Consider the following 27,648-nt stretch of genomic DNA (forward strand, 5'->3'; position numbering starts at 1 on the left):
GAAAAAAAAAAAAAAATGCAACAGTAGAGTGATGGAGCAGCGTGGCTCTGGTAGTAGAGTTTGCAGCTCAGAGGCGTTCTGGTTCATGCGTCCATGGGGGAGTGTCACAGCTGCAGCCCTGCTGTTTATCGCAGCTAACGTTACTGTCAGCCCGGAATATTCTCTTAAGCTCTGAATATGGCGGTTATAGGTGGGCCCGTGTGTTGCGTTTACTTCCACTGAAGTGGAATAAATCTCATTTGTGGATGACGCAGATTTTTTGTTGGTGCTTGTCAGGATCGCTAATGGTAACGTAACTGTGAGAGGCGCAAAATGGGACTATAATTAGCCAGTGTTCTGTTTGTTGTACTTGCTGCAGCAGCTACTACCACGTTCAGATGGGGAGTCTTGCCTATTTTGTCATGATAATGGGTTGTATTAACAACATATGTCAACAAGAATCTATGTGAGTTTGTGTACGGTGAAAAAAAAAAAGAGCTGGAGTTCCTCTTTAAGATGGTGTTGTGCAGCGCAGCACATCACGGACAGGACGGAGTAGATGCACACTGAAAGCTGCAGACGAATGAGATCAAAGTTGAAACAGATTGAACTTTGAGTTCAGCAGTTGAGGTATGAAATGTGGCGAGTTCAAGCTTGTGCTGCTGTCAGGTTCAGCGTTTTTGCTCTGTGCAAAGTGAGTCTGTCACTGATAATGTGTAGTGATCCCAAGGGTAATCTGGAAAATTTTGTAATTACAGTAAAACTTTGAGAACCTCACACTTTTCTTCTGTACTCGGATGAAGGTTAGGCCCGTTATTATTTATATTTTGATTAAAAGAGATGGCAGACACACAGAGAAAGAATCAATAATACTAAATTCTGCATGGAAATCGAATGAGTGTCCTCTCGAAGGAGGAAACAACAGCTTTGGGGTGCATGCAAACATACGACCTGGTGAAAATTGGCTTAAAGCAATATACCCTTTTTAAAAAAAGATTTTTTTTTTCTATTAAAAATGAAAATGATGAGTTGGTCTCAACAAACGTGATGAGTGTGTATGAGCTCAGATTGTACCTGCTCTTCCCAGTCTCTGGTTTGAGTTTGTCCAATTTGTTCCCGGTATTTTTATTATTTTCAAACTGTTTAGCGGTGGAATGGCTCTTGTTTGTGGGTCCAGTCATACCTGGACCAATGAAGACAGCACTGATAGCTCTGCCTGAACGTTCCTGGAACTCTGCTGAGCAGGAAAGCAACAAACATTCAGGAAGTAGCTGCACGATTGCCCTGTTGTTCAGTTTGAATGGTGGAAATGTCCTGTGCTGTTCCTTGTTTCTTTCATCTTATAATACCCCACGCCTCACCACACACACACACACACACACACACACACACACACACACACACACACACACAAACCTGCATTATTCTCTATCCAATTTTCTCCTTACCCTTATGAATACTGTTTACCCTTTCTGCACTCCCTCTCCGTCTCCTCTCCTCCTCACCTCCCCTGCTTCTTCACCACTCTTCCCTGCCTCTCCTCCTCCTCTCTTATGATTCATGTACTGTATATTCTTCACAATCACACACACACACACGCACACACATACATGTATTTATGTTGCCGCAGACAAGGACACAAACCAGCAGGAGAGAGGTGATCGCTCCAGGCAGTTGTTTGTAAGCCACACATTATCTTGCTTGCGCCCTAGGAGCCATCCTACAGTGACAATATTTACATCCATCTCGTATAACTCTGTCACTCTGTCAAGTTATCCAGCTATATTTTATATTTAAGTGATTAGCAGAAATTTGAATAAGGCATTGAGGTGTTTAGGTGCACCGGATTAATGTTAAATATCACAGTTATGGCATGGAATCAAATGTATCCTTTAATTTATGCTACACAGTAGACAAGAATAAGCCTGTGTTGCAGGGGTAATATGTAATATCAGACAGCGGAGAACAATGATAAAGCACTAGTAAACATGTAGAGTAAGATATCTACAGTAGGTATAGCACCACTTGCACTTCTTGCCAACCAAGCATTTTAAAAAACAATGCACAGGTATATATTATGCCCATACTGCCTGGTGAGAACAGCCTCTTTGTCCATGTTTTGTTTTTGCATAATTGAGACATCTTCGACAGCCGTGTCTTTAAAAAAATATTCGACAAAAGGTTCTAGCTTAGAGACAGATTGGATTTGCATCATTAAAAGGGAATTAAAGTGCCTCTCCAGCTTGTCGCAACTGCTGATAGGTTCAAATTTCAAGTGAGCACCAAACAAGGAAACTCAGTGGCAATCTCGTTCCACGGAAACAGCGTTGCAGTTTGTTAGTGGAGGCAGGACACGGTGCCACGGTGATCTGGACCACAAGGAACCTCAGGGGAGTGAAGGCGGCGGATTGAGGGTAAGGTGAGGTGAACATTGCAAACAGACAGAACACATATGAAGCTCTGTTTTAATAATGCTATAATGAGATATTAAGAGTTAGTACAGTAGTAATTTCAGTGCCTATCATGTATTGAACAATTGATTAGGTATCTAATTATTGCGGCTCATTAATTCCAGAGAAAGTTGCTCAGCCAGCAGTGAATGCCCAAAACCTCCTCACATAAGTGTGTTTCTCAGGCTGAGCCAACTGACTGCCTACCACACAAAACATTCACAGTGTCTTTCTAGAAGACAGTACGGATGCAGTGGTTAAAAGTGTGATCATTTAAAGAGTCATTTTTTGAGTGTGGTGCGCCACCACCAAGACAGCAGAGGACACCAGAAAACCTCTAAAAAGAACAGCTTGCACATCAGCGCCGCATCGTGTGTATACCGCATGTACAACATTCACTTTGAAATCCTGACCTCTGGGCAGACACTCATATCATCTGACCAATTAACAAATGCAAATGTGCACACGCCTGATTTAAGATGTGGTGCACTTGACTCATGTGAAACCAACCAAACTAAATCAATGAAATAGTTTGTTGTGTTGTGTAGCAAATAGCTTTCTACCAAGCTGCTATGCATCGAGCAATCAATTTAATAAAATGCAATTTAAACACCATCAGATGCATGTTTATTGAACTGTTTATGGTGGTGTTGTATTGGACCTTATATTGAGGATGCATCTTTTGCATCTGTTGCCATTTGCACGCATCAGGCCGACGGGATATAACAACTGTATCGTGTTGCTTTAGATGGTAAATGTGCAGCTAATGATCCTCACTGCAGTGTCAGGATGATGAACAAAGCGCTGTGCATCCCAGAAGTGTCATCCTTGTTTTTAGGAGATCTTTCATTTCAAGTGCAATTGGTATTTTGATCCCAATGATGAACTTCAAAGATCAGATTTTTGTTTTTAATCTTCAATTTTTCATGATAGTCTCTGGATTTTTTTGTTATGATTTGATGAGCCGTATACATTTTTCAGCTTAAAATTCTATTTTCAGAGCGCCGCTCATTCCCACGACGTAAGCAGGGCTCTGAATGATAGAACGGAGTGAATGTCTTCGTACCGATTGTGGCCCACAGCTGAGTCAATGAAATGTTCAATTATGCCTTTAGGCCCTTCATCAAGTCAGCCTGACACACACACACACACACACACACACACACACACACACACACACACACACACACACACACACACACACACACACACACACACACGCGCGCGTGCGTCCTCATGCAGACTATTCTTTACACACGACACACTGTTCATGCAGACACAGGCACAGGCGCACTCCCACCTGGTCCATTTAATCATTCACTATGCATTTTTAAGTTCTCCTAACTAGCACTGTGGCAAAGACCCTTATTACACAGCATCTGCTATAGGGTAACTGCTGTAAATCTATCAATGGATCACATTTACACTGTGGAAAATGTCGTGTACGCTCACGTGCACGCACACGCTACCAATTAACCATCATATTGATTTTAAGGTTTTTCCGACACATGTGTCAGTGGACGTCGGACGCTTGTAAGCATTTTGTCGGACAGGATTGCACAGCAAAGCAGGTGGTGTGAAGACGGAGTTCTAATGCTGTTAGAAATTAACGCTGACTTACATAACCCATCCCCAGATCAATGCACACGTCAATGTGAGGTACTGGTGCCGAGTCACTTTGGCAAACGTATGTCTCTGACCTGATTTATTTGTAAACATGCACCGCTGATTTATGACAGCATCTCTGGATTTTCAGTGTTGCTCAAGCCTTTTGATTATGAAAAGTTAGTGATGTGAATCTCCACCTCTGTCATCAATTAACCAGTTGACATATTGATTTGCTGAGCTGTATTCCACTGAGACCGAAACCAATACATTGCTTTTCCTTGCATCATTTGGTTTTATGAAGGTAGTTAGAATGAATGCTTGTGGAAGTGACGGGAATGAACAGAAAGGGTGGCGGCAAATAAAAACAGAGAGCAAATAAATACAGAGAGCCACGATGAACAGAAAAAATAGAGGACTTATTAATATCAATGAAGATAGTCACAAATGTGTGTTTTATTTATCCTTTGTTCCCTTTTTCTTCCTTTCCAAGCATGCGTCAGTCAATACGCTGATGAGACTGGTGGAGCACTGAAGCCTAACTTCATCATTCAACATTTTAAGTAAATGCACGACCAGACCGTAGTCACTTCAATTCACTTCAGCTTTCTCCCTTAAACATGCATGCATACCTCTTACACCTAATGGTGTGTAACAGATTATTTCCACATTGCTACGCATGCATCTTAAACACCTTATGCTAGACACGAGCAAACATATTTCAACACAGATGGTATTGCTCTCCCATCCCCCAATAACCTCGCACAGCCATTCACTTCTATCACACTTGACTGAATTAAGGAGACACGAGTGGTGACTTTGAAAAGAGAGGAAAAACACTTAAACTGGGCGCGATATATCAGTTCCAATAGCAGCTTATTTTATTAACTGCCTGCAATGTTGTTAAATGTGTTTATTTTCAATGTCTGCACTAAACCCGGCATCTGTTATTAGAGCTGAACAATATTGAATTCTTATTGACATTGAAATACGGCGGCGTGCAATCAGAGCGTCACAAATGCTTCATTGTGGACGTTTTAAAGTCATTTCTATGTCGAATAAAATCTGGTTATAAAAGTTTGAGAAGTCAGATATAAATGCATAAATATAAGCTTTGTTTTCAGAGGAGAATTCATGCAAAGCTATACATGCAATGTGTATAAATGTAGATGAATATGCGTCTGTATCTGTATATATGCATGAAGAGCATGGTGAAGAAAGCACAGCTAATGCAGGAGACGAATGTTAAATGACTGCTTGTCCGTCCTCTACAGTGTGCTGATTAAATGACTTGTGCAGACAGAGTCAAGCTGTGCGGAGACTGATGTGAACTGAGTTGCTTCCTTGATATTCTGACGTCCGTGCAGCTGTGTGTCCTGTCTTTCTGGGTCATTTCTGTTTCGCTCACAATCCCGGTGGACCTCACAGAGACGAGGCCCTGCACGATAGACAGAGGCTAAGCCCATGACTTCTTCTGCTTCATCACACACGCACACACACACACACACTTGGAGACCAGCTGACACACGGGGATGTTATTCATAAGTTTCTGGGACAACGTCGACCCCAGTAGAGTTACGAACATGGTGCCGGTGCGCCGCCCGCTCCCACCGATGCCGCTTCCTCTCTCCTCTCGGCGCCACCTCCTCTCCTCGGGTCCTTTCCTCTCGCGCCTCCTTCTGTGCCCTGCCTTCTCTTACAATAGACTAACATTTCAAAGAGAAAATACTCGGCTACCATATGCATTTTTGAGATACCAAATAAAATGGATTACACTCCACTCAGAGGCATGCTTTTCAGCATTTCAGAGCTATAAAAAGAGTGCTTAGAAATTTCTTGAATTCAGCTTCAAAATAAATATGGGCCTGTTTAGTGATGCGCCTCTTGCTGGTGGCATTGTGCCCCCACTTGCCTGCTCCTCCTGCTCATCTTCCTCCTTCCCTGTTCCTCCTGGGCATTCTTGGCCTGGAGGAGCAGAAGGTGACAGATGTACACGCTACCTGCTGCTCTCCCCTCTGACCTCCCCTCCGTCTGCGCTCCTCCCTCTACATTTCTCTACGTTTCTTGAAAAAAAAACCCCTCTCTCTCCCTCTCGCCGCACCTCCTGCCACTTTCTTCCTGCCTACCTCTCTGCCGAGCCAGCTCTCTTCTTGCTCCTCCCTCCTTCTCCTCATCTATCCTTCTGCTGTCCTCAAATCTCCCTTTTCCACTGTCCTCCAACACGTTATACGAGACATATTGACTCTGTTCTTTGGTGCTTTACACTTCCTACCACACAAACACCCACACACGCAGGGAAACCAATAGGTTGACAGATGCACTCCTTGTACTCGCCACCTATCCTTCTGTCTTCTTCCTCCTTTGCCTCGTTGATTTGCTTTCCTATACTGTAGCTCTGAAACCTGATTAAAGCCCTAATGATGTACATAAGTGTTTATGCACGAGCGCACACAAGTACTTTCACATCACACACACAGACACACACATCCAAACACACTACGCTCTACGGGGGTACAAAATGACAGATGTACTTTCCCCTCACCCTTCTCTCTCTCGGCTCCCCCACAACACACACACACACACGCATCCGCCCTATTAAGGGGCTCCGCGGGTACACTGGCATCTGTACGCCCAACCTGACTCATGGATATTTCATGTTGTGTAGCAGCACCAGACCACCCCACACACTTGTAGGTAGGCAGACCAGAGCTGCACAGTTGGAGTCACACCCATGCTGTGCTGATCCACAGTTTACTGTATATATAGTACATATATTGGGCTTGCCTGTGCGGTAGCTGCTAGAACTGAGTCATGTGCTCTGCCCTGCCCTGCAGTGTACCACTGCACTGTACCACTACGCCACGACTATAGCCTTGGGGTAGAAGGCTGGCGTGAGGGGGAAGGAGTTGGGCTTAAAAACGGTTATGCAGCGGCAAGACAGAAATAAAAGCTGAGGGTGGTGGCGTGATGAGCATTCCACCTACCAAGGTGCTGAAAAAACTGCTGCATATCCAACAAAATTTAATACTAAAAAATGTAGCTGGGGATCAAGAGAAAAAAATTAAATAGAGTAATTTTTGGTATTTCGTGGAGAAACTGATCTTGCAGCACAGCATTTATTAATTTCCAATATATGGCATGTACATACAAACCCACTGAGAGGCACTCATGAAGATGAAGGAAGGGGGAAATGGGTGGACAGTCAGGGAGGGAGAGTAAGGAGACAGGATTTGCATAGACAGGTCAAAAGAGTTTGAAAACGGAACAAAACAGATCAAGAAAAAGCTATAACAACACATTCACCTCACACCTACCGTCGCCTTCCCCTCTTCCTCCTTCTTCCCTCGTTTCCTCCAGCCGTGGACAAGACCCCAGGAAAGAGAGGGGGAAAAGAGAGTGACACGTCTTCTGTCTGCCACTTCACATTAAATGGGAGCAGACATGGCCAGTCAAATCCAGATAGCCCCGGGGAGAGAGATTGGTGCAGTGTTCGGGAGACTTTTATTAAATATAGCCACACTGCCATATAGCTATCTGACTGCACTTAAAATAGACCCTCCACTAGCTACTGCAGTGCTCTCAATGGAAATGGGATATTATGAAAGCATGTAGACCACAGAGCACTAGTGATATTTAAATACCAGTGTTCTATCATAACCTCAGAGATAGTGTATGTAGGCAATTTGGAGCAATATAGGAAATATTACGGTGATTGGATGATGATGAATGGTGCATATAAAGTGGAGACTGAGGCCAGGAATTGTGGCAAACTGCTGCTCTGTGAGAAAGTTTATCATGAACGTTAGTGCCGGTAAAAAGCCCTCCTCCATAAAGATTTTGTACGTGAGTAGTCCTTCAAACCTGGGGCCTTTGCCTAAGGTCAGGACTGGAAGGTTGTGCGTGGCTGTGACTCAGATCATCAGTATCCTTTTTCTGTATTGATCAGATGCCTGAAGGTGTAGGCTTCCCCAACTGGTTGTGTGTGAGTGTGTGTATGATTGAGGTAAAGCATGTCTTTTTACTTGGGATGTATATAACATGATATAAGACAGGACATACACTAACTACTTCCCTGACTGAGGTATTTAATTTTTTGTGACTTTATACATCTCTAGTCCACTCAATTTCAGAGGCAGGTGTTATACTGTTATCAACTGCATTTGGCTCCTGATACAAGTTACTTTGATGATATAGATTTTACGTACACGACATCCCATCAGTTTTTATAGATTAGACGACTTAGCGGTATGTGAAATAGGGCTGACCCGCTGTGTCACTGCAGCATAACAGCGTGGCGGGCGGTAAACATGTACAAACGGAGTCTTGTCTCAGAGTGACCTTACTGTAATGGAAACACAGAGCAGCGTGACTCGTTTCTGTTTTCAGCTCCAACTCTGACACTCCCAGCGCCGGTGCCGAATGCAGTGAAGTCGGCTAAACTAATTCTGACACCGGTTCTGCCTCCTGTGCTGCCATGTAGACTCTTTGGCTGACTGACTGACTGACTAAGCAGGAGAGACGCTCCGTGGTGCGCTGGGATTTTATAAGCTAGCCACGACTAGGACAAACGCCTTCTATTTCTCTGACTGTGCGGATGTGTGTGTACACTTTCACACCAGGAACGATGATCAAAGGCGTTAAAATGTGGGTCTTGTTGGTAAAAACCCAAGACTTGATGTGTAGGTGTGTCATGAGTTAACTGTGGGTCGGCTGCTCTGTGGGTGTGCTGAACTGGACTGCAACAGGGCCCCAATGATTTATTTTGTCAAAAGTGAATTAAAGAAAAAACATGCGTACTGGTGGTGAATATATGGTTTAACCTCTCATCTTGCTGCAGTGTACCAGCGACATTTGTAGTATAAACGCCTCTTCAGACTTCAGCGTAGGTGAGGTTGTGCCAGAAATCCCTCCTCTGCTTCTACAGCGAGCTATTTTTACTTAAAGATACAATGTGTAAGATAGAGTCAGAATGTTAAAAAGTTTAAAAAGCGATCTAACATTGTGAGGAATGTGAAAAAAGTAATAGTTCTGAGGGTCAAAGACATGAGTGCAGTGTGTTGCTGTGATAGTTAGCATGCTAACCAGCTAGCCAGCTAGCTGAGTTTGTTACCTTTTAGTGCTCTCAGCTTCGCCAGTCTCATAAATGAACGAAATAAAGTGACAAAATTGTTAAGAAAAGAAATATTCTGACACCTTAGTAAACTGAATCCAGGTTTCCAGCCGAGTTATCTGACTGTAAAACACACTTGACACAAACGAAATAAAACTTGCTAACGCTGTCTTGTCTTTCCAATTTTGCCGCAATCACCAACTCCTGTTTAGTTAGATGCGAAAAAAAAATCCGGCTCGTGGATGCTGCCTTTCCACACCGGTGATGACGGGCCTTTCTCTCGCCGCTCTCCTGGTTAACGGCTTTTTACGGAGTTCTGGCCGGAGCCGCTGTAAATCACCTCGTCACTGTCTTCCCTCTTGTCAGTGGTTTCCTTCTGTCTCGGTGGCTGTGTTCTGTCCCGTTCTGGCCATTTTCACTCGTAGGCTGCTGTTCCGCTGCCCGCGGTGTTAACACCAACAATCCCCCGGTGCTCCGAGCTCTCGGTCGGGGCAGACTCCAGTCAGCTACAGGGCCACTTGCTGCACGGCTGACTCAGCCTACTGGCTAACAGCAGCTAGTAGCTGCAGTCTTGGTATATTTTATTGTTCTTGGTATATTTTATTGTTTTAATATATTTTTATTTCTGGTATATTTTTATTGCATTCACACATATTTTTACTGCAGTTTATTTTATTATATTATCTTTATTTTATTTTATTATCTTTCTTATTATCTTTCTTTCTAACACGGGGGTGGCAATGCAAATTTCGTTGACATGTCCATGCTCAATCTTGAAGCTTGAAACTTGAATTCTTACACATTATACCTTTAAGTCAAGAATGTGACTATTCCCTGTGCCACTTTTTATGCATGCTCGTTTTGTCTATCACTACAACAAATAGGCTTTTGGGTATGTATTCGTTGCATTTGAAATATGCAAAATGCCGTCGGTGTGAACTTACTGTCCATCAAAGAACTGAGCTTGTAGAGGAACCAACAAAAGAAAAGAAGGGCCAACATTTGTCAATGTGCTGTTCTCTTCTGTTTTATTGAAGGCAGTGCATGATGGGCCATGTCGGTTTGCTGAAGGTATGTAAGGCATGTAAAACATACATAGCATAAAAAATAGCCCTTGCAATACAATTTTCTTGTATTCCCAGAGAGCTGTCTGCCATATCTTTTCTCGTTATCCCAGATCTTGACATACTGTATGGAGTTCACAAGTTCATTAGTGTCCATATAGAGAGACAGCTCACACATGGGAACATATGAAAACTACTCTGGCCCCTGGAAAAAAATAAAGCAAGGACATAGAATAAGTCAAGCCACTTACCAACTCATGTGAAAGCGCAAGGGCACTCGTGCCTGTGTCAAAGAGGCACTGCTTTAACCAGATATAAGCTAATATTTGTGCTGAAAGCGGAAAGCTGATATATACATAAGAATATCCCATGCATATATATGCCATGCACATAAATCTGCCCTGTATGCACTGCATTTACAAGTACACTACTATATTGTGTGTGGGCTGGAAAATGAGTGTCTCATTTCCAAGCTAGCTGACAATGACACTCAGATGAGCTCACACTGAAGGCAGTGATATAGCTCTTCATTATATTTATAAATATATATATATATATATATATATATATATGTGTGTGTGTGTGTGTGTGTGTGTGTGTTGAGTACAGTATGTGATGCACAGCAGATCCATTTAGAGAGGCACTTTGATACAGATGGCCACAGTCAAGCGGCTGTATAGGTAGGCCATACATCAACTAGGAGATAGAGCTCCTTTGTCCATCTAAAGAAAAGCTGACAATACCAAGCTTGATAGAAGCTCGAGCTTCACTCGAGGGATGGATGACAAAAACATCAGTGTGTGTGTAGGTGGGAAATGTGTGTGCGTGTGTGCGTGTATGCGTGTAGGAGGGATGCCATTTGTCATAGCTGTGGGTTAATGGCAGAGTCACAGTAGCAACAAAAATCTGACACATGCATCACCTATGACCTTTATTAGAACGGCAGATGACACATGAAACATGCACAAAAATAAACACACAGGCACACACACAGGTTTAGATGTTGAACAATAACGTCTAGTTTTGGATTTATAATTAAACTTAAAATGGCACGACACAGCAATTTCTCAAAGTCAGAAAGTCACGTTGGTTTCAGTTTTTTTTTCTGCATGCATCCATGCCAGCGACAGCCGAGGTGGGAGGCATAATGTTTTTGGGATGTCCGTCCATCCGTCCGTCCAATTCTTGTGAATTTTTGTTAAATCTGACACAAATGTCCACTTGGACTCAAGGTTTCAAGGAGGAGTTGATCAGAGTTTGGTGATCAAAGGTCACTGTTACCTCCCAAAACACGTTTTTGGCCATAGCTCAAGAATTCATATGCTAATTATGAGAAAATTTCACACAAATGTCTCATAAGATAAAATGGTGAATGAATGAATTTATATCCAAAAGGTCAAAAGTCAACTTCACTCCTACATCATAACGTTCTGCAAAAAAACTTTTCTGGCCGCCATAACTCAGGAACAGATGGACAGATTGTGACCATATGTGACATTTGTTCAGATGCTGAATTGGTGACGCTAATCTTGGGCGTCCACCTTGAAACTAACGATTGTAGAGATCCTCTGTGCTTCTGAGTGGAAGATGTGTGTGAAGCATCAAAGTTTTACAACTTGTAGCTTCTTTGCCGCTCATTGGTTCTGCTGATAATGAGCTTCAGTTGATTTTTCCACCATGATTTGATGAAGCTCTCTATCAGCTGTTAAAGGAGTCTCTAAATGAAGACAGCATGTTTCTCAGTATTCATTGTAATTATACATGTTAATTAAATATAGTGATAACTTCCATTTTACCACAAAATACATATAATACCTCACTACATAAATTAATAGTCTGCACAGACATGGATGTAAACTGGAACTTGACTGGTTGGCGGAGGCAAACAGCTGCGAAATGGTAATTCTAGTTTTTATCAAATGAATAACTCTGGAGTTGAGTATTGATTGGAAATTAGTTATGATGGCATCCTTCCTCATTTTCTGGGCATATTTTCTGATTCAGAGCTATTAGTGGCATTATAAAACAGGGCTCAGCTGTGTTCAGAAAAAAAAAAAAAAAGCTCAAATAGACATTTTATGAAAAAGTTGGCTTTCCATCTGTTGTTGATGGAGTGGCTCCAGAATGCATCTCAAAATTGGCATTCCAAATTGTCACTGTGGCTCTGTTGATTCCAATGTTGGGAGCAGTAGGTTTTGCAAATATTTGGTGAACTGTTCAATGTCAAAGGAGAAACATATGTAAATTGCTGTTATAGTGGTGCAATTTGTAAAACCAACCTCCAGTACTTCAACACTATAAGTGAGGCATTAAAACACCTGAATTGCCGCAACTACAGCAGGCATGACATTGAAATGGTTTGTAATTTCAATAAATACTTTAGCTGAGGGTAATGCGAAAGAGGCAACAAGACATATACAGACACAAACGCAGCCTCACATCAGTTTGACTCTGATGGAGGGAGACATGTCTCATTGGTTAAATGAGCTTTCACAAGTGGTGCACGCCATGGTCTACACGCACAAACACACAGGCAAGGACGTGATAATATACTCTAACTAATACTCTGACGCAAATGCACACTCACTAATACACACACAGTGACACTGCAGAGCAATCAGTGATGTTTCAGTCATGGCTCATTCATGCACCCCTAGTTCCTCAGCCAGCCAGCCTGTGGTGATGGCTTTCAATTACTCTAACTCTTGCTCCAGCCTTTTTTTCCCCTCTCCTCCTCCTCCTCCAACATACCCATTCACTCTGTCCTTCCCTCTTTACTTCCTGACCTCTTGTCTCCTCCCCTCCTACCAAATCCCCCTTCATTGCCTCATCTCCCTTTCCCCATCTTTTAACTCCCTTCTCTCTAAATCCCTCATTCCCTCTCTGTCACCTCAACCTGCCTCTGCCCTTCCCTGCTCTGCCAATCCTCTATTCCCTGTCCCTGTCATCGCGGTGCTGTGAATTTGCATTTAAACACTGTGCCTATTCACTGGGTTACAATAACACCGCCGCTCCCCTGATCTAGTCTGAGCACAACAGCAAACAGCCGTCCAAAAAGGAAAAAGAAAAAGCCTCCAAAGAGACGGCACACGTGGAGCATGCGCGCGCACACATGCAAACACAAAGGCAGGGGAACACACACAGTTTGGCTTTGATTAAATGTGTAAACAGTGATGTAAAAGCGAAACGAGGGAAGCGTAATGATGACAGACCGGAAGCACCGAGGGCACGCTCTCACACACACACACACACACACAAAGACATGTTGAAACATGTGGCATTTTGCTCAGAGTAGTTGGTAAACAGTGATGTGCATCTAAAAGGGATAGAGTGTCAGAGAGGTGTCACCACAGCACGGCCGACGCGTCAGTCAAAGCAAACAGCGGCCCTGAGCAGTGTCAGCGCGCGTGTTGGGTGTGTGAGAGAGCACATAAGCATGTGTGTGCATGTCCCTGAGCTGTCCCCTTAGGAAGGGATGCCAGTCAGCATCTAAGCAAAGGAGAAGAGCAAATGAAATATTGATCTATGATAAGACATGAAGTACTGTGTCGACGACTCTTCTGTCTCTCTCTCTGTGTGTGTTTGCATGTGCGCTTATGATCTTCTGCAACACACAAATTACTAATGTTCATGAGTCCTAAATGTAGTCAGTGATAAACAAATGTGACAGGATGCCGAAGGTCTCATGTCTTGGTCATTGTAACACCTGCAGGGAGACTCAGGCAAAGTGCCTCATTAGACTATTGTTTGACAGGAAAGCAGATGTACATTTGCAAGTTAATACAACAGGCTTGTTCAGGACTCAAAAACAAGATCAGTTACCAGCTGATTGTGGATTTTTGAGCCTGATACTGATCTTGGTGTGTGAAAATATTAAAAAAAAAAAATCCAATGACATATCTGCCAGTATTTGAGTTTTAAACTTAAAGATATAAAGTAGACATACATGTAATCATCCCTTGAATTTGGGTATTAGATAATCAGCCGTGTAAATGCTAACAGCATGCTAACATGCTCACAATGACAATGCTAACATGCTGATGTTCAGCAAATATGATGTCCGTTGGATGTAATGTAGCATGCTAGCATTTGCTAATAAGCACTAAGTAGGAATGTCGATCCTTTTGCACGTATTGCAGCTGGATAAAGATGTTCAAGGATCACCAAAGATGTTACCATTTATCCTGAAGGGGACATGGGTGTTCATACTAAATTTCACGGCAGTCCGTCAAATAGCCGTTGAGATTTCACAATAAAGGTCAAAGCTACACATCTCCTGCGAACCTCCTGGTGGTGCTCGAGTAAAAGGCAGGGAATCGCCAAAGTCAACTGAATATGTACACATATCACATAGGAACCATAAATGTGTGTACAAAGTTTTGGTGCAATGCATCAAGTAGACGGAGAGATATTTCACTGGATAAGTGAAAACTTTCACCTTTTAGTAGCACTGGTGGTCTAGAAGTCAGGGGATTATGAGATACAACAGGTTTCATGGATGTCTTTGCTAAATTTCAGGGCAATCCGTCCAAGATTTGTTGAGCTATTTCAGTCTGAACCAAAGTGATTGACTGGGCTACCAAGCAATAGACTGACAGAATGACATTGCCACAGATAGAGGCACATTGCTAGCACAGCTCAAGATGGCCAGACATTGTATCACTCAGGCCATACAGTATTTGAAGACCTTGATGCTGTGCCTTACCCCTGGAATGAAATCAGCAATATATTCTTTGTCCTTAAACACATGCTCATAAAAACATATTACCACATAAACCATGAGGACGCCTGCCAGAGAAAATCTATTTTATAGTCTCAAAACTACTGCAAAGCAATCAAAGCCTTGACCTTTAAAGCTCTAAGCCCATCCAAGCTATGTCAACGGCCTCACATCGACCTGCTAATTATCAACGTACATATTAATCAATTAAATGTGGTCTTTGTATTGAAAGGTAAATAAGGTAAAACTGAAAAGAATCCGTACTGCTGCATTGACTGTCACAGGAAGGAAGTCTGAGAAAAGGTGAATACCATCCCGGTACCACACACACATTCATGGACTGCACACATGCACACATTGGGATGCACAAGTTTAAAGAATAAAGTTAAGTAGTCAGTTTAAATATAGTTTGCAGAAGCAGCACAGTGTTACAGAGCTCTCTGCACTCTGTCTTCTCATCATCACCTCCAGAGGTTAAAGATAGTGTGCGTCAGTCTGTGCGTGTGTGTCCATGTGCATGTGTGTGTGTGTGCGCGTGTTCAGCCCTCTCACTCAGCTAGCTCATCATCACTTTCAGAGGTTGAAGAGACATTTTGTGAGTGTTTGTGTATGTTTGTGTGCGTGTGTGTGTGTGAGAGAGAGACGCAGCTCTGCTCTGTATTCATGTCTCGTGCTGATTGTGCTCTGAATGAATGTTGCTCCAGCCTGCTGGGTAGGGGCGGAGAGAGAGAGGGATAGAGGGATAGAGAGAGAGAGGGAGAGAGAGAACAGGAGAGTTAAAGGGCTGGATGAAAGCAGAGAGGGAAGGGAGGATTAGAGGGGGTGCAGGAGGATTGGAAAAGTGCGTGTGCTGGGGATTTTTCTCCCCCCTCAATCAGGTGCAATGCGGAGAAGGTGTTAAGATCTGCTGAATTTGCTTACCCATAAGCCTTAGCTGGTCGCTGCGAATAGGTCACTGCTAGGAGCAGGAAGTGTAGTTATTGAGAATGAAAAAAAAAACTTAAACCTTTTCATCAGATAAAAGCCTATGGGGCGTTTGAAGCGATAGCAATTAGCAGCTTCTGAAGTTGGTAATTTAATGTTTATTAATTACACATATTAAATCACTGGCAGTCATTGTAAATGTTCCCCTGCAAGCATTTATCTAGAGTTCTGGTAACTTCTAAAAGCAGTTGCAGGTTTAAACACTATGGTTTGCTATAGTGCATACAACTGTCCTATATATGAGGCTGACCTGGAAAAAACGTTATTATATTTGCATATAATAAACAAATGTAATCATTTCTTTCAAGGCTGTTAGCTAAATGTTGGTCTCTTCGCAGCCCGGATCCAGTGCCCTCAAACTACGTACTGTATCACAATCAGGCATCTCTACGTCTATGATGTCAGGTGGGGGGCTGTTCAGCAGTGTTCACTGTTGTCAGTCGTGGCTTTATTACAGCAGTGACACAGAAAAAATGATCCCCTTTATGTATCTTCCAGGGAGCACTGCCGCAGAGCAGTTCTCCAGGCAGTGAGCGAAAAAGGCATCCTGTGCAGTCATTGATTTTACATGGTTTGTATTGGCTTTAGTGGTAGAGGCCTTTCTGGTCAGTTTCTGGAGTAACTCTTCAGGCCCACCCAACATTGTTTTTTCCCACCTACAATGATCACCTACCATCTGATCGGTTCTCACTGTAATCCTGTCAGAAATTGTTTGAGCCGCTCAGTGATTGAAAAGTCCAAGTTCCAGGAGATAGTGATACAGGAAATTTGTCAAGTTTTCCATCCAAATACAGCACAAATTGTACTGCTGTCCACTACTATTATGCAAATAGAATCACGAAGTCTGGTTCCAGTGCTCTCTGTCGCATTTTCAGTACACCACCATTTTCACCTCAGCCTGATGTAAAACATCCTTTTCCTTTTTTTCACCCCCCCCCCCAAATATCCAGTTTTCTTTATGTGCAATTTGAAACTGAAACCGGTGAACTGAAATGCACTTACTGACGTGTTGTATGACCCTTGTGGTTTAACGTTAGTGAAGTGAACGTCAGTGGAGTCACTCGAAATTTCTCAAACCACCATTCGTATGTCCAGGATTTAATTCTCTATGGGACTTCCAGTGGAGCTAATTTCATGCTGTTTATGCTACATTGCGGAGAAACTGCGTTTGTTTTAAAATATTTGGTATTTGAGACATTTCACTCGACTACCTGGGCGCAAAGATGCCCCCAAAACTTGCATGGAATATCTATGCAGGCATTTTCTTTCATTTTTAATTCTCTAATAAAAATAACATTGAAGGAGGTAAAACTGTCTTTTAAAAAGTGGATGTATTGCTACTCTTCAGCTAAACACAACTCACACAGATCAAACTCATGCCTGCCTATGTGAGCTTGACTTGGAGAAGAAAAAGAGAGAGACGGAGGAGCAAAACAGCTTTTAGAATAGAGTGACCTTGTCTCACTAGGTGAAGCAGAACAGCTGTGTACCACACATTGTTCTGTCTATTTTGAATAAACTCCTCTCTAGCAAGAATCACCGATGCCTTATATCAGTCAGCTAAAGAGCCAGATTCACACATACGGTGGACTCCATTTCTCAAGCAGCTGTATCTCATTGGTTCATTCATCAAAGACCGCTTCCTGTCCTCTGTCTCCCACCGGAACCAATTTGTTCATAACCCCTTGAATTCTGGCACCCTCGCCCCCAGTGTGGAGACAAGGACTGCTTCCTACATAATTAGTCTGTACCCAGCATTACCGTCACAGTGACAAAAACACGACCTTATCCAGGACGGTCTGTAATTCTGGTCCGCGCTGAAGGAGGCACTGAGGGAGATGGAAGGCACGCGAAGGAAGGTGAGCGGAGATGATAAGGTACGAGCAAAAAGTGAGTGAAAGATTAAAAATTTGTTATAATTAGGTTGAGCTGTTAAGGGACCAAGGAGAATGAGCGAGATGGAGGGGAAAAATGAAAAGAAAGATCAGAGCAGGGCAGAATTAAAAAGCAAAAGGACAAAAAACATAATGAAAATGTGTGTTGTCATGTGGAACAGAGAATGGAGCACCACGTCAAAGTTACGTATTAATAAACGGGGCAGACAGGACGGACAGAGAATAGGACACACAGATAATATGAGACAGACTGTTAATGAAACAGCAGTCATCTTGAGGTAGATGTGTCCCATCTCCTGAAAGTTTGAGAAACAGGCACATGGTCGGTGCAGAAATTGTAAGAAATGCGTCTTTCTATGTTACGTGATTTATGTGAAGGAGCTAAGACTAGAAAAAGGTGAAACGTAACAGGAGGACAGAAATACTTAAGTGGATTCTAGGGGCCTTTAAGTTGTTGGGGGGGAAATATTAGCTGTTTCATAGTAGCAATTCTCCACTCAAGATGACGACTTTAAGGAAAACCATAATTAGTACTTATATTTTGATGCAAAACACCACATGGGTCCAGAAGGCTACGCCTTGCTTTCACCAGGTACGGCTTTATGATGTTCGGTCTGCCACATGGTTTTGTTCCATCCTTCGCATGGCTTCATACCGCACTGGGACCCCGCTTGCCCCACTTGGAGGATTTTGCCTGCCTGCTTTTGTTGATTTGGTCATTTTACCTTTTACAGTTCCACAGTGGGTAAGTAGCTAAATGGCTTCTTATTTTGTCTGTTTTTACGATCGGGAGTCTGCACATGGTATTTTGTTTTGAAAATTGGATGCTCTATGCCAGGGTTGGGGAACGTCCAGCCACCAGGTCGTATGCGGCCTGCGAGACAGTTTGATCTGGCCCATGGGGCCATTCATAAATAAGCAGCTCAGAAATTAAAAAAACAAAAACAAAAATGTATGCCAGCAGCACATTGCTTCACTAACTTGAAATGGATGAACAATTATTTTTATGTTGAAGTAAAAGGCTAGCCAGTATTGTTATATCTCGTCAAGTCTGTTCATGTGTTTTGTTCACGAGCGTCATGTCTTGTCTTGCACTTCCTGTTTTATTGTGAAACCTAACTCTCCTCTCGTTTCAGGCCCTTGACTTCCCGGTGTGTTTCCCGCCTGTCTGATTGTCTACCCCGCCCTAATTGTCTCCACCTGTTCATTGTTTCCTCATGTATATATAGTCCGCGTCTCCCTTTGTCTTGTGCCAGATTGTCTCGTGCCATGTCTTGTACTGCCTAGCTGTCTAGCTTTCTTGATCCTTGTCTCCTGATAATCTAGTATGTCTTGTTAGTAGTATTGAGTTATATCTTTTGTTGTTACTTTTCCTCAGTAGTTTAGTTTTCCCTTGCGCCTTTGTTTGATACTTTTCTCATAGTTCATTGCCAGGTTTGTTTGTTACTTTTCACCATTTTGATCCTTAGCGCTTTTTGTTTGTACTTTGATTATCTTGCCTTACATTGTTGTATTATCCTGAGCGATTTAAGTTAATAAATTATTCTTATTTTGAAATTTTCTCGCTGCTGTGTGGGTCTGCATCATTGAGTCCAGAAACCTCGTGCCTCCGGGCTTGTCAAGTATTGCCTAAATTAGTTTTGGGGATACACTCACAACGATGAAAGAGGACAATCTTGAGTGTCATTACATCTCAAAACTGGATGAGTTACAAGGATAAATGCTCTTAGATTAGAGGTTGGCCAATGGGATGTTTCACCAACAGTCGTCATTAGCGGAACTTGGCTCCGATAGTGACCAATGGCTGTGCAGTGGTAGTATGGCATCGCCACCGCAGAGCTGCTAGCACTGGACAAAGTGAAACTGTTCCAAAGTGTCAGTTTGTCTGGAAGAATTCATAGAGATGAGGGAAAACCTGACGTGAAAACTAGGTGATAATCAAGCTTCTGTGTGCTCTGACCTTCATGGTGGACATCACCGAGAACCTCAGAGCTGAACCTCGAGCTCCAGCAGCTTCTCAGCTCTCCGCTTTCAAATGTGAAATCAGCTTTTGAAGCTGAATTAAAGCTGTGGCAAGTGCAACTGGAAAGAGGAAACACTGTTCATTTTCCTCCTCTGCAAGAACAAAAGCCTGCGATGACATCTAAATATGCTGCTGAGTATGGAAACTCCTTCAGGAGTTTGGCGAGAGGTTTCAGGACATGAAAAGTAAACAAAAGGAACTGAGCATATTTGCTACCCCTTTTAATGTGGAACCAGCTGATGTGCCTGACAACTTTCAATGTGAAATCATCGAGATCAATGACAGTCTCAGAGCTAGGCACAACAACCTCCCTCTGCTCGAGTTCTGTAAACTTTATGCACGTCCTGAGGAATTCCCCATTCTGAGGAGACATATGCTGAAGACATACGCTGCTTCTGTGAGCAGCTCTTGCAGAGACTCGACTCCACTCAAGGCTGACTGTAGCATCATCATCGCTACCATCTTACATCAGATGCCTCACCCACAAGGAGCAGTTCCAGCCATAGTCGAACGATGTCGAAGTTGAAATGGCCCTTGATAGGAAAAAGGTTCCCCTCTGCTGCCGTTCCTGTGTCCGACTTGATCTTCTCTGCGCAGCCTGACGCGACTTCTTTCAAAAATAGTCAAGGACATATTTTAAGCAAAAGAGAGACACATCGCAGCAGCCACACAATACACCCCCATTCCCGGTGGAATTAACACGTACCCTCCTCACTCATTGTATTGATTTTATTTAAAAATTGATATTTTATTGGTTCAACCAATAGTAGCCTATGTACCAGTATGTAGATTTAGACAAACTTTACTGAGATGAACTGAGCCAGGATCATTCAATCGCCTCCTCTCTGCCTTGTTTTTATTTAACAGTGACTAAAGCCTCTCCCAGTCTTAAAGAATGGAAATGTAACCTTAAAAATACATTCGCATTGGCATTGAATTTACATACAATTTGCAATGTTTTTTTTTTTTATAATGTTGTATTACTGTTGCCTCACAATGAGAAGGATAGATTTGTAGATAGAAATGGTTCATGCATCTTCATCTCAAGCAGGTTAGACTGCTGTAAAACTATTTGTAAGATTATCAAAACAATTAGTTGCAGTAGCCAGTCCTTCAGGGCCTTACGAGTCCTTACAGGTACATGAAAATGTGAACATTTTACTCCTGTGCAGAAATCACTTCACTGGCCTCTGGTACAGTAAAGAATCACCTTCAAACCATCCTGCTAATAGCCTCTGAGGCATTTAATGGTTTGGCTCCTCAGTACATTTCTGACTTGTTCACTGATATAACCCGATCAAGCCTCTCAGGTCATCAGGCGGAGGTCTTCTAACCCTTCTAGTTGTACCCACATTTAGATCCAGGTCTGGTGAGTGTGTACTCGTATGGTAGCACTTGTTTCTTGTACATGTACTTGTACTTGATGCTTTTGGGTTATTGTTGCTCAGTGTTTAATACACATTGGGTGTGTGCTTCATTGATTAAATCTCTGCATTTGACTCTTGTTCATTTTCTTTTATTTATGTTTCTTATGTTACCTAAGAATGTTTTAATGTTTATGCCTATATTTTCATATTTTGTTATTCAATGCAAAGCACATTAACTTGTCATGAATTGTGCTTTATAAATAAAACTGCCATTGCCTTGCTGTTGGACATCGGCAGCAAGAAGGAAATAACATGATGTTAAATTTGAGTCGTCGAGTCCACAGCGAGAGGAGGTGTATTTGGTCGAATGGTTAAACAAAAATTCTGACTCTGGTCCACAGTTGGTTCCTTTTAACCATGGCCATGATTGCTCTCTTACTTATTTTAACCCAAACTACAACGTTTCTCAAATCCCAGCAGGTCCTTTTTGCACCTAAACCTTACCAATCCTCAGTCATAGCAATTAATTCAGTGTGTTGCTCTGGCGGGCAATGACAAACAATCTGTTTTGTTGTTAAATTTTGAGGACTTGTTGGTCTTGTCATAACGTGCATGAGAATGTGGGTAATGCAGGAAATGGGAATACAAATCGAAAATTAGTGATAGTGATGCACCACGAAACAAAGCAATATAACGTGGAGAACAAAGACTGCTTGCCCATATAAACATGAAGCGAGGGAGAGATATACTACATACTCAAACAGAAGGAACTGACAGTATATGGACGTAGCCTGATGTTAAAATAGACAGTGTGCTGGAGCGTGGGGCTCTGAGGTGAGATCTCGCCCTCCATGATTGCCAGCTGCACACAAAGAAGTACAGCTTCAATGCACAGTGACAGTAATGACAGGATGGCGCTGAGCAACACCTAGCCTCTCATTAAAACCTGTGCATTCTCTTTGTCGTGGGCTTAAGGTGACGGACATGGCGGTGCGCACGCACGCACGGACGCACATATGAGCACGCATGCATTCTGTAAGTGTGGGCAAAATGCATCCTGTAGCCTAATTATGCTTCTCTAAACATCAGTGAAATAAAACTCTAATAAGGAACGAGGGTGGAAAAGGTTAATAACCACCCTTATTAATTTTGGATTAAATGCGCTCTAATGAAATCGCAGAGCTGTGCTCAATAAACTGTTAAATGTTGCACTTCAGAAGAAGTACGGCATCGCCTTCTGATCGCTCCCTGCAGCTGTTGTCTTATCTGCTTGGCGGAGGGCTTTTATTTGGTTTATTTATGTCTTTATTTCTTTTTGAAGAAAAGGAAGGGTAATTGGAAGAGCGGAAGTCATGTGACCTGAAAGCTGTTAAGCCATTGGTTGATGAAGTTGCCTAATTCCTGTTCGGTGAACTTGAGTGACTTTTTGCCGCGGTGACTCACGGCATGCAGGAGGGTAAAAAAAAAAAAAAGTTTTGTGGAAAGGTTTTCAGCGTGACGCTCGGGGACAGATTGCGTCTGTCTGCCAGTCTGTGCTTATCCGCGTGCCTCCTCTGTTTGTTTGTCACTTGGGATGACTGAGTTTGATTGCGAAAAGTCTATTATTGTGACTCACATTTTGTTGAAAATGCCAACGAGCCAGTTTGAAGATCAGTGTTGTCCAATAAATATTTACACAACACCATTAACAACTCATTTTGTCTACCAACAGCAGACTAAATCAGACCCAAATGTTAATGATCTGTCATTGGACCTTTTACCTTGACTTGTCCTTGACGATAACGTTCGAGAAAGACACAGACAAAATGACACGCTGTTATTACAGCACGACTGAGGCTATTTATGGCCAGAGTTTGTTTTCATCGCAGATACAAGTGAAGAAGGGCCCAGAACATCATAGAAATATATTCTGGATGCGCTGAAATAATTAACATTGGCATGTATAATCAATCCATATTAGTAGTAAATGGTTCACAGAGCTGTAGACTGATGAGTGAGAAGGAGGGAGAATATTAGATGGATGGAGGTACAGCCTGTGACATTAGATGAACTTCAGTGAGGGAGCAGCAGAATAAGGCGGTGCAGGAGGCCACTTATCTGTTCGTCAAACCTTTCCTTTCTGCACAGAGCGTTTCATTCCATTCACACGCTCACCTGTGTTTGCTCTCATGATCGTGTTTGCCCTGCTTGATGATCCTGCCCTCATAATGTCGCGGGATCTGCCCCCTCCATCCATTTGGACTTTGTCGTTGCCATCCTGTGAAAACCACGTATTTCCAAAACGAAAAAAAAATAACGCTTTTGATGGCGTATTTTTGCGCTAATCCAAGGAGTTTTTTTAAAATTACCTTAAAATGTAGCAGAATATTCTGAGCTGAGGAAGGAAAACCTCAGTTTCTGAGAAAATTACACAAAAATCGAATTTGGAGATACGTGGTTTTTCACTGGACAGCGATGTTGCATTATATCATCGAACAAGATTGAGGAGATGAAAACAGGCTCGACTCGGTTCTGACTGACAGGAAAATAATTTCTTGTCTTTGCTGATAAAGTATGACAAATTTGCATTACTTATTTATCTTACTGAGCCAATTGTTGGCATGGGCAGTACACTGTAAAACATTTCATACTGGTTTGATTCAAAAACTGAAGTTTCCCTGCTGCCTTGAAAAAACATGAGTTAACTTAATTAAAGTTGAATAATTCATGCAGACTTCTGACGAGTTTTTCTAATATAGGATCGGTAGAGTTACGTTCAGTGAACTTTAACAAAACAAGTCCAATTAACTTCAGATTTTAAGATGAACAGCTGTTCTTCGTTTGACGCAAAGGTCACTTTGCAGCTCTGTTGATGTAAAAGTCGGACCTCCCAGTGAGCTTGTTAAATTACATGTGTATGGGAGTCGGGACTGAATTGGACGATCATCGTGGTTGCTGTTATTATCAGAAAAGAACTTAATTTGACATGGATTCACTCTTTAGCACGTTTCTGTCATGTTTTCTTCAGACTATGAAAACGAGGGGTCTCTCTCAAACAAAGCATGCTGGGAAGCAAACATGCCGATTGTGTTTCTCTAGAAACTTAATTTGATGAGCTCTCTCAGCAGTAATTTCACTCAACTCATTTTAAGTCAAAAGACAACAAGTCGGAAGAACTCATTTGAAATTGCGTGAAAATGAAAACAAGAAATTCTAAGTTTAATTAACTTGAGATATAAGAAAACTTATATATTTACATGAGATTAATGAAAAAAGATGAATTGATTGCATTAAATGAATAGATTATGCTTTCCAGAGCACAGGGCACTGTACTGCACCGTGCATAATTTACACTCTGCTGGTACATTGTGGGCACATTTGTTAATTATTTTAATCCTCTGACGCATCACCGGTATCTGACAGTAATTGACCTTATGTGCTTTTCTGTGCACCTGAAAGATGTTCTACGCTGATTCCAGGTTTATACAGTGAGATGATCTTAAGTACAGCTGTCGCACTCAGGTTGGGCCCTGAGCTCCATCAAAACTTGTGCCGTGTTAGCAGGATTATAATTGGGTACTCTTAGTCTATGTGTCTTGTAAGCGTTGCTTTCCTCACACTTTTTACAACAGGGGCATAATTGTTTACATATGTAAATGCACCCAGACTTACAGAATGCCTAGTTTTCAGTAAATTAAGGAAGAAAAGAAAACTTAGATGGTAATAATGGACATAGCTTTTGTATAAAATTACTGTACTGTAGCCCTAACTGTACAGATACAATAAAATTGTCTTGCCTTGTCTTGGAGGCAGTGCTCAGAATTTCAGTGTTTCCTGAAATGCAAATTCAACATTGTGTACCCTTGAAATGTGGAATAAATGCGGAATAATTTTAGAGCAGTGAGCCAGCAGCAACAAAGGAGATGCACACCTGGGTGGCTCTGATCAACAGGGCCGTTACATGGGCCGATATATGGAGAATGCCCTAAGCAAGGCCGAGCTTCCTGATCTAGGCCATGGACGAGACCTTTCCTGGGTCCTTTAAGACCTGAGAGGAGACCTGCTGACACTGCAACTCCCAGAACCCAATCTTGCAGCGCATCCTTTCTGGTTTCGCAGGCATCACGGCGGCTGATCCAATTTGTCGGGCAAAAGTTTGAGGCTCAGAGCAGCAGAATAACCCCACAAGAAGAAGAATTGCCACAACCTCCCTACAGCCAGAAATCGTGCTCTGGTTAGGTTGTACTAGGACAGTCTTTATGGCTCAGTTGACTGTTTCATGTTCGCTCAAAGACCAGACAGAGGAGGCAGAAGAAGGGAGTTTCTGGCTCTGGTACTGAAGAAAGGATAAGGCATGGGGAAAGCAAGGATCCACCTGTGCTTGGTTTTAGGTGGTCTATGTTACATGGGTTACACTGATGCCCCTCTCCTTCTCTGCCTGTTGTGCTTTACATAAACTGGTAACTGGTCATACATTTCTCTTTAAAAACACATGGAATAAAAGAGCCAGAGCAATAACACACCTATCTCTCCTACTTGCAGTCGTCTCTGAAGGTGCCACATTTGCCTTTTCAGTCTTTAAGCTACTTATTTTTGCAAAGAGAAAAAGCTCTGCAGTGTTAACCTCAGTGTCTTGTTCACCTGAAATGAAGTCGCCTTAGTGACACGTACAACCAGGCACTGACAAAACAATTTTTTAAATGTCATTCAGATAATGTCAAATCATTTGTTCGGGCAGTGAGTTTGGTTCAACAGTGTTTTTAAGAAAACGTTCTGCTAGTGTCCTTCAAACATTCTCAGACTAATATTCACTGAAATTAAGCTTTTGCTTTTAAACTGATAATTTAGAATTGATTCTAGTGGTTGACTATAGTCATGATACTATACCGGCATATAGATACATCAGTCCGTCCTCACCAGAAAAACGGCTGTATAGGTCATCTGTGCGAGGTTGTTGCAACCCATATTTACGTTTATTGTCAGGCTGCGCCCTCTAGTGGCCACAGTAGTTATAACAGGGGCAAAGGAGGACGTTTGGTGACGTAGTATAAAGAGCAAGAAAGTTTGCACGAATATGAAAGGGGTGGAGTGGATGGATGGTTCAAACAAACACGAGTCCTGTGTGAAACCAAAAGTCCATGTTTATTTTAACACATGTAACGCGAGTAAAATGTGACAAACGTAACCAGCATTTTTAACCCAAACCATGATCCTTTCCTGAGTTTCCTAGACCAAACAAAGTAGTCTTGTTGCCGACACCTAAGGAAACTGTGACTATGTCATAACATTAACCATGTGACCGCGGAGGCCTGGTATGACGAATGTCCAGTTTGGCCTAAACTTAAGCAAACGGCAAACGTTCCGCAACATTAACCATGTGACCGTAGAGGTCTGGTACTCCCCAACAATCATAAATGTCGTTTTGGGAGTCATTGGTAATTGACCTCTTCAGTCCATAAGGTGTGAGGATGTGTTGAGATGTAGATGTAGTTTTGAGAGAGATAACACAATTTTTAATTGATAGCTTCATCACATAAAGTGCTGTGTTGTGTTGACAATGTCATGAGACCATGAACCTGGAAAGTTAGAAGCTCAAACTCAGCGTTTCTCTGTTAATCCTTCCCCCTCTTCCTCAATTCTGCTCTTTAGAGGATGATATTCTGCCTGTACAGGAGGCAGTCACTCGCCAGCAAAGTAAGTCGAAATAACTTCAGACAGCCCCAGTGCTCACACTACACATAACCTGTGGAGTTCAGGACCTGCACTATGGAGTAGTAAGTTTTATAAGTGGGTCCACGTCAAGCCATGCGCCGATCTGCCAACAAAGGCAGCGAAGAAGAAGCAAGTAAACATGGACCCAAACAATGCAGGATTCAGACTTTTAAGTAAAATCGGCTTTGCAGATGTTCTTTTGAAGAAAGAAATGCTTTCAACACATTTGCTAGAACTTAAGGATTCACATGCTGCGTTTCGGTGAGCACTGAATATAAACAGAACCTTTGTTTGTTTACAAGGAAACCTCACAGGGTACCTTTAAAGACAAAATCCACAAATACAAATCGAGTCAAGAGCTCGTATTTACCTGCGTGTACCTCGAAGAAACAGTCTTGTGTTCAGTCTTTTTTTTTTTTTTAGTTCGCACTTAGGAAGGAAGGAGCTTCTGAATTCTGCTTGATCAATTTGTGATCACTTCTATCTGATGCATGTTTCCTAAGATATGTCCCATTATGAGCAAGAAGACAATAATGGATCATAAATTTGAGCTGAGATCTTCGATTGAGATTCACTTTTCAGTACTTTCTGGGTGTTTGTCCTTCATTTGACAGCTTGAGGTGAGGAAGAGGATATGACAGATAAGAACCAAAGATATGGTTAGATTTGTATTTTTTAATGAAAGAATGAGCTGGAAAAATTGGCAATTTAGTGTATTTAGGTTTAATCTAAATGTACCATCTCGGCTGGCTTCTGTCTG

Source organism: Chelmon rostratus, chromosome 3 (genome assembly GCF_017976325.1).
Source record: "Chelmon rostratus isolate fCheRos1 chromosome 3, fCheRos1.pri, whole genome shotgun sequence".
Taxonomy (NCBI): domain Eukaryota; kingdom Metazoa; phylum Chordata; class Actinopteri; order Chaetodontiformes; family Chaetodontidae; genus Chelmon; species Chelmon rostratus.